This window comes from Tympanuchus pallidicinctus, unplaced genomic scaffold (genome assembly GCF_026119805.1).
Source record: "Tympanuchus pallidicinctus isolate F22 unplaced genomic scaffold, pur_lepc_1.0 scaffold27, whole genome shotgun sequence".
In the NCBI taxonomy this organism is placed as follows: Eukaryota; Metazoa; Chordata; class Aves; order Galliformes; family Phasianidae; genus Tympanuchus; species Tympanuchus pallidicinctus.
In genome coordinates this window covers 2508304-2516965 of record NW_026294744.1, presented here as the reverse complement: position 1 = coordinate 2516965, position 8662 = coordinate 2508304, and positions in this window count along the sequence as shown.

The window sequence follows — 8662 nt, the reverse complement described above, 5'->3', positions numbered from 1 at the left end:
CCCGAATTGGTGTCAGAGGTAAGAGGGATGCCTTGCACTCTGACAGAGCTCCGTTTTTGCGAAGGTTAGAGGCTGACACTAGCAATTCCAAATTAGGCAGCTAAAATTAGGTGGTTTGTGACCATTATCATTTTCACAGACCACCAGAAACTGCTGCAGAAGTGATGAGCCAGTGCTAATGGCACTTCCAGGGGCTGTTAACTGGCAGTGTTTGGGATCTTTCACTTACCAGAAAAGTTCAGCTTGTTCCCAGAAAATAATGAAGGAGCTGGCAAGATGAGACTTCAAAGGAATAAATAAATAAATAAACAAATAATAAAAAAAGGGGTGTATCAGCAAGAAGAGATAAACCCAATTCCTTGGATTAAAAGGAACTTAACACAGCTTTAACTGTGTAAACCAAATAGAGAAGGAACAATTCTGTTTAACTTTTCTGATTCCTCCTTTCTCTTTTTTTCATTAATTTTCATGCCCATTTTTCCCTTGTTTCTAGGGAAATGCTTATAGTACATTACTTGAACATCATTGTCCTTATCTCCATAATTCTTTGGTGAAAAAAAAATTCATTTTTGCATGGTATAAAGAAACAGAGATTATTTTGGTGTAAAAAATACCCAAATTTCAATTTCAGTCTCTGAACAAGAAACAACGCCAAAGACAATGAGAAAGACTGACTGTATGTGACCCAGGAGAGCATGGTGGGTGTGATGCAGATGTGATCTACAGTGGGAGTGCTGTATGAGCTCTGTGATATGGGAGAGGATATGGCCACGATCTGAAAGGTTTGATTCCTCCTCTTTCTCAAAATGGAGAGATTGGGCACTTTCACAGTGGTGGATCTTGAGAAGAAATGCTTCAGGTGGCCTGGCTTGAGCAGGAGTTGGACCAAAGGAACACGAGTGACTTCCATCCCCAATCATTCTGTCATTCTGCCCACGGGGGTTGTGGAATCTCCTTCTCTGGAGATATTCAAGTCTCGCCTGGGTGCCTACTTGTGCGACCTGGTGTAGGGAACCTGCTTTGGCAGGGGGGCTGGTGTCAATGATCTCTAGAGGTCCCTTCCAACAATTCTGTGATTCTGTGAAGTAAGCACGTCCTTGAAGCCTAGAGCCAGATGCCTGAATGGCTCAGCTAGGTATCCCAAATGTGTTGATGAAATTTCACCTCCCTTGTCTCGTCCAGTGGGTTTTGTGGCCTGCATAGAGCTTCATGCTCACCATGGCTGATGGCTGCCAGAGGCCTTCAGGGCAACAGACCTCAGGCCAGTGCTTTTCATCTCAGTATTTCCTATAAACTGCCTAGTGGGATCTGTGCTCAGTCTAAGCTTCAGAGAATCTCCTCCTCACATCTGCCCACATTGCAGAGTGCAGTGGCATCTTTGCTAGTGAAAACTGCTTGGCTCCCAGATCAGAGGTTGCACAGACGTGTTCTCTTCACTGTTCTCCAAATACGTACTCCTCTGCTCTATCACAAATATTAGTGCAGCTCTATGCTGAGACAGGTCAGAGATATAGTCCTTGGACTATGCTTGAGCTTAGAATGGCCATTCTTTCTTTAGAAAAGATCACATTTTGCAATCTATTTTCCTCCTCCTCAGATGTGAAAGTGCAAGTGTTTGCAGCACAGCTGTAAAAGCATCTTTTTGGGCTGAATTGGGAGTGAGCGGTGCAAGATAAAAGGTGGCAGCCTCTTAAATTGGCCTTGTGATGTGTCCTGGGTGGCTCTGCTTGACAAGGATTTGGACTAGATGGATGCAGAGGTTCCTGCCAATCTCTGCCCATCTGTGGTTCTGCCACTGTAGTGAAGTTGGGTTGTGTACGAAGTTGCAAGGAGTGGTAGGCAACTGGGCCTTCATGGCCTGCAGGCCCAGCAGCTTGCAGTGTGCCCCTCCCCACGCTCCAGCATGCCTCCACCATGCCCCAGGAGATATCTGCCAGGCTGTGGGACATGCTTGCTTGTGACAACTCTTGTGCAATATGGTCTGTATCTGCTTGCTGCCGTGGGTTATGAAAGTCTGCAAATAATTGTGAAGTCTGCTGGTTTAATTGGATTGTGGTATATTTGCGTAGATTGTTGCAGTCTTCCAGGCCACTATTTTCCAGAGTGACTTGGCAGCCTCTTGGTCTAAGATGCCTGATATGAGACACCTTAAAAGTGATGAATTTCCACAGATTTTCTTAGTGAAGCACCCCTAAACTGAAGTAATCCAAACCACTGATTGATCACCCAGAAAGCCCTTGCCCCCAGAGCCCTGGAGATGAGGAAGCTTTGGTGGTAGCTGATGTAAGCCAAACTAAACTCATAAAAATAATACAAGACATCTTAGCACATCATTTGTTCACTAGAAAGTTTCAGCAGAAGGCAGTGTGAATATGCATGTGTGCCAGCGTTTGTACAGAAAGTATAATGAATAAATGAATATTTGTGTATTAAGAGAGGGAGGAGAAGACAAGCATTTTATTCATGTGAGAGTTGGCTGTTGTTGGGTTTGGTGTTTTTTTTTGTTTTGTTTTAATAAGGTACAAAATGTTACTGTGGAACAGTGTCCCTGTGTGCTCTGGCCCTTTTCCAGGCCTGGAGCTAAGTACCTCCTGTGGAAAAGAAAGTACCATGCTTGACTTTCTGAAGTATATGCTGTTATCAGTTGTTAAAGGCTAAAGAGGGGAAATAATTAAATTACTTATTAATTAAAAACAAAAACTGCATAGCTGTGCAGAAGCAAGCAGTCTCCAAGACTCAAGCTGCAGATGTCCAATTTTGAATGTACAAAAGAGTAACAGTTTGTTAGAATTATCAACTTTTTCTACCGATAATTTGTAGAGAGACAAGAAAGCTGGAGCAGATATTATTGTTCTATTGGAAGATTCTACTAGATCACCGTTTCAAGTAAGAAACTATTAATAAGGAGAAATAAATGGATATTGTAAAATGTTATTAAGAGTACTCACAGAGGAGCTAATACAACCTAAAATCAACTCAATTAAATCAAAACCTTTTTCACATGCAGAAAAAAAAATAATAATAATGATGTAGCTACACAGTTTTGCTGAAATTGTTATTGGGAATGTGAGTTTGGAATTCTGCATGATTATGAAGTTCACATGTCCTAGTGCTCGAGTCACTCTTCAGAATAGAATTTCAGCTGTTAATTGGCTTTGTAAAGTCTTCTATTGAGACTTTCATTTCTAGAAAGATGAGTTCTTGATACCTGTGTGTAAGGAGGAGTTTCAGAAGGGAGAAGACATTAAACAGAACTGTTTTGAAAACCTCATCACTTTTAAAACCCCGAAGCAACCACGCACCTCAGAACTGTGTAGTCATTACAGCCTAGGCTCAACTAGGCACCCCAAGATGGCTTACTGCCAATCATCTTCTGGACCATTAGGCATTTCAAAGGTGTTGTAGACACCTGAATGCCTTTGAGAAGTTGGCCCTGAGTTCTCAGCAGGCTTTATTTGTCCTGGTGGGTGGCTGACTAGCTTCTTGGAATTGTTGATTGTTTAGAGTTGGACTTTCTGTTTCTAACTTGGGCTGAGCAGGTCAACCACAGCAGAAAATAAAGAGACCTGATGGAAAGGTCTAGCAAGCACTAATGATCTAAAGACTTGCAAGGAACTTGAAAGGGCTCCTACTAGCCTGAGGAGGCTTACAGGTTCTTATGGCTATTCTGAAACACTGGGGTGCCCACGGCTTAAAGATATGTTCAAACATCCACAAAGCCATGTGAGAGCTTGTGTATATATGTTAGAAAGACAGAGATAATCTCTCTCTCTCTTAGTAAATAAACAAATAACATATGCATATATATATATATATATATATATACACACACACATATATATATATGTATTTTTTGGGGGGATGGGGGAAGGGGGTGAGAAGGGCAAAGAAATTATAAGAGGTTACACATAGCTTTCAAGAACTAGAAACCACCACAAAGGGGATAACTTTGTTTAGGTTGTTAGTATGGAGATCTGAGGAGCAGGTACTGAGTGAAACCAGGGCTTTTGCTGCTTCTGTGATTTCCCACCTATCTGTTGCAGACTTAGGGTGAGGGGCAACAGTGAAAGAAAAAAATACATACATTGAATAATGCTTTTCTATTCTCCTTTATTAGAGCCTTTAGGAAGAGAATGTCAGTTGTGTATATGCTCAGGGCCTGACTTGATGGAAAACACGTGCAGCTCCAATTTGTTTCAATACGATTTGGAAATCCTGTGCGTGTGTGATGAAAATAAGTTCTAAAGAGCTGTGGCATGGCACGGAAACACATAGTTTTCATGGCAACTAAAAGGTGAAGCTTCATACAATAGGTGAAAAAATTCTCTGCGAATGTCACCTCCTCTAAAGCAAGGTGTGTTTGTGAGTAGGAACATGAAACAAAATCTGTTTATTTACACTTCTTGCAGCAGTGGCAAAGAGATGGAATATGGGATTCTTTACAAAGCTCAAGCACAGAAAGTAAGTGGAAGCCTCGTGATATGATTTGAGCTAGGCTGCTCTTTTTGAGGAATACTGGCACATGGATCCTGTGCATCATCCCCCACACTGAAGAGAAACAGTTCAAGTTTCTTGCTCTTCTCAGAGCACCACACAAAGAGCAGGTGGTCAGTCTGGGTACATGAACTGTCAATGTCCAGAGTGAAAGGACCGTTCTTCAGGTTGGCCTCTCACAGTAACAGCTATGCTTCATCTCTGACATTCAGTAAAGGTATTACGTATATATACTACATGCAATACATTACTGGCAATGCTGACTTCGTCCTGAGCAGAAGTTGCTCTGAAAATTAGAGATAACAAGGTGACAAACCTTTCATAATGGTGCCTTTAGGTACTTGTCTTTGAGCAGAAGTCCCAATTTAGCTGCTGGCAGTCAGAACAAAGGAAGTAACAAGACAGCTATCAAGTCAAAAACCACAGCAGGTTAGGCCTCTGCAATGAGACATACTTAACTCCTAGAGGGCTGGGAGAAGAGAAGGAATTTTTTTGAATCTGTTGTGCGGGTTGCTTATGAGAGAGTCATCATAAAGGAAATGATTTTTTCCCCCAGACTGTGGTTCCAGTATGGGGTACCTAGTATGACAAGGTCCTTTTCCTTTTATCTTGAAGTGCTTACCACCTGCCTTACACAAATTTTCTTGTTGCCAGTCTTGCAGGATCCACTTACTGTCTTTCTCTGTGATAAAATTGTGCTGTTATACATTAATGGCTTTTCCACGTTGGGGCTGTACAATTCACTTGCTAGGGATTACTAACACCAACAACATGTGATAAGCTTGAAATGTAATCAGCACTTTTATATTTCTAATTACCTTAGCATCTAGAGACCTTGACTGAGATTGAAGTCCTCCTGTACCAGGAACAGAGCATTTCCAGCAGCTTAAACTCTAAGCAACAGAAAAAGCAGGAAGGGAGAAATATATACGTGACAGGACCTGACCCATGGAAGTCAGAATTGGAACACAAATCCAAAGTCCTGATTATGATCAGTGACTTGAGATGGGTCAGCTCCCTTAGAGGATTTAGAAAGTACTCAGACCAGTTCCTCTGTTTGTATTAAGAAGATGTTTGTAGATCTCTTGATCGTAGGGCAATTGATAGTCCATGGGAGGAGGAGGGGGATGTTGGGCTAGAATCTCATGTAAGTGACACCTAGAATGCCTAAAAATCGTTACTTTGTGTGTGTATGTGTGCGTGTGTGTGTGTGAGTGGCCTCTTTGTGGTCAGTTGTAAGCATCACATTTACATAGTTCTGTATTTCTAAAAAAGCCTATTGCATAAAGTTGGGATCACACCAAGTGAAAACAAAACACACGCTAAGAAAAAATAGCAAGCTCTTCCAACAATGTTCAGTAACTGAGCTGGAGGTTAGTGCTGTATTCTGGAAAAAAAAAAAAAAAAGAATCCCGGCACCATATGATTTCATACACAAAAAACTTTAAACATTTTGGAGGAACATAACATATGACATAGGGTGTTTTTATTTAACGGATGGCTTTAAAAAATGGGGCCAGTGTCCCCTCTCGTAGATGAACATGGTGTGCCAGGAGAGTTGCTGTACAATGTGTCATCACTTGGGAACCTGAAGAATTGTACTTGAGAAAACATTGCTACAAAATATCATCCCCTTCCCAGAAAGGTTCACTTCAGGCTTTGTAGAAAAACAGAACAACTCATTTCCTCTGAATATAATTCATCTGTTGAGAAATTTTCTTAAAGGCATAGGTTGCTGAGCAAGTAGCTGGAAAACTGTTGGACCTCACAGTAACAAAAAATAGTCCATCATTATTATTACTACTTAGCTCTTGCTGAGCACTTTCCACCCTCAGAGCACTTTACAGACATGAAGCAGGTAATGTTCCAAGCACCTCTGAGAGTGCTGCTGCCTCTCTGTAGCATGGGTGCAGGGGTGCTGCCCCTCACCAGGATGAGGTCCCCAGAGTACGAGCTGCTGCTGGCCAGCCTGAGGTACAGCTTCCGTGGAAATAATATTTCTTTAGTTTCAACATGAGTCTGGAGGGCTTTGCCCAATTTATTATTACCTCAGAGTATTTTATATGATTGGCATGGCTAGCAGAGGAGGAAAAGAAGGGAAGGGAAGGGAAGGGAAGGGAAGGGAAGGGAAGGGAAGGGAAGGGAAAAGGGCAGGGGAAAAGAAGGGCAAAAGAAGAAATGGAAGCTAGGAGACTCTTCAGCTGTCACGAGAATTCTCCAGTTAAGATTCTCCTGTGAGCAATTTGCTGTTTGAGCAAAGTGATAAGCAATAGGTGACGTATATATGGAGCTACACCAGTTTGCAAATTTTGTTTATATGGTGTGTTTTGTTTGGAGAAATTAGGCTAGTGTACAGAAAGAAACTGTTCTATTGATTTAAACTTCCTCTCCACGACAGTATTGCTTGCTGGGACAGCTAAACACAGGAGTGTACGCGGACATTCTGTTCATTGCCCCCAGAAAGTGGAAGAGTCCATTGCCAAGAGGGGAGCATCGTTGCTGCCTTCAGGACGCTGCCAGCCTCACCTGCCTCGGGAGCAGCTCAGTTCCTTCGCCCTGTACGTCAGGCTGGCGGGGAGCCGGGCACGCCGGGCCGATCCCTGTCCTTAGGCTCCCTCTAGAGTTGACACAGGTCTCGCAAAGCCTTCGGCTCGGCTTGGCCACGGCCTCTCGGGGCGCTGCGGAGGAGGGGAGCCGCCTCGAAGGCTCCGGCTCGGTTCTTAGGGCCTGCGCCTCCAACCCCAAACCTCCCGAGAATTTATGGGTGTGCTAGGAAAAACGGGGGTTGTTAGGGAAACAGCATCGGCTCAGGGAGAGCTGAGGGAGGTGAGAGCTTCTGGCTTTCCATGGGTTATGCCACGGCCCTGCTTTCTTCATCCTCAGCGCAGGAGGATGCACGCCGTTGAGCAGCCCAGGTATTATTCTCGATTTATAAGGGAACGCTGAAAACTTTGTTCCCAACTGTATGTTGAATAGCCCGGGTAACCCCCACCCTCTGTGTTTACGGCTCAGACAGTCTCGCCGCTCCACATGCCAACTGTATTAAGCGCTGGGGAGGAGCTCCCCACAAACCCTTCTCCCCGCCCGGCTGCCGTGTCTGCTTTTTGCAAGGCGATGGCGCTCTGGTCTTGCCACATTTCTCCTCCAGGATCCAGTAGTAGTTTTTTTTTTTTTTTTTTCACGCTTCGCTGCTTACTACGGGCAGGCGCGCCTGCCTCTCTCACCATTTGCTATGGCCAGCGGGGCGGGGGGGGGAGGGGGAGAGCTGACTGTAAACAAAACACTTTAGATCATGGCAAGGTCGCTGCAGACACAGCCTTTCTCCTTCGCGGCCGCAGCGATTTAAGGTGGTTTGACAATGACGGGGGCGGGGTTGGGGAGGGTTGGCACGCTGAAACTGCTGGTCCCGGGGGCAGCACGAAGCGACCAAAGCAGAAAGGTTTTTGCCCGAGAGGAACTTTTTTTTTCTTTTTCTTTTTCTTTTTTCTTCTCTTTCTTTTCCAAGCGCTACAGGGAGATAAATCAGTGCTCTTTTCAGCTGCCATCATGTCTGCGGGTGTTTATCCGTCAGGCTACGCTGTATTTTCCAGTGTTTGCTTCCTATTATTACCAATCATAATAATTTATTATTATTGGCATGGTTTTGCACTGTGTCATAATCCTGCCATCAAGGATTCTGGTTACAGGAATCAGGCAGTGGTTCCCAGCAAGGCAGAGCAGTAGGAATTCCCTATCTCAGATGGTTTCAGCAGGTTATGGGGGAGCTGCTCAACAGACTGCTTTCCTGCTATGTACCCAGTTGTGCACAGCTAAGAAAACAACCCGAGTGTCCCACACCTCACATGAGAAGTGGAGAATTCTGAAATGGCACTACCTTAATGATAGCTAAGTTAAAGGCAGGAAAGCCTGGGGAAGAGAAAACGAAGTCCTCAAATGAAGCAGATGAACAAGTCCCACTTTGCCAGCTCGCACAGTTTTGGTTTTTTTTCCTTTTTTCCCCACAGAGTTACTACTTCAAAAAACAAAACAAAACAAAGAAACCCAACAACAAACACCTAAGATGCAGACATGGGGATGTCAGCTTCAATTCTCTGTGAATTGGTAGATCTTGTGGTTGCTGAGAGGAGCTGGAAAACAACTTGTGGTAAAAGTTCTGTGAAGCAAAAAT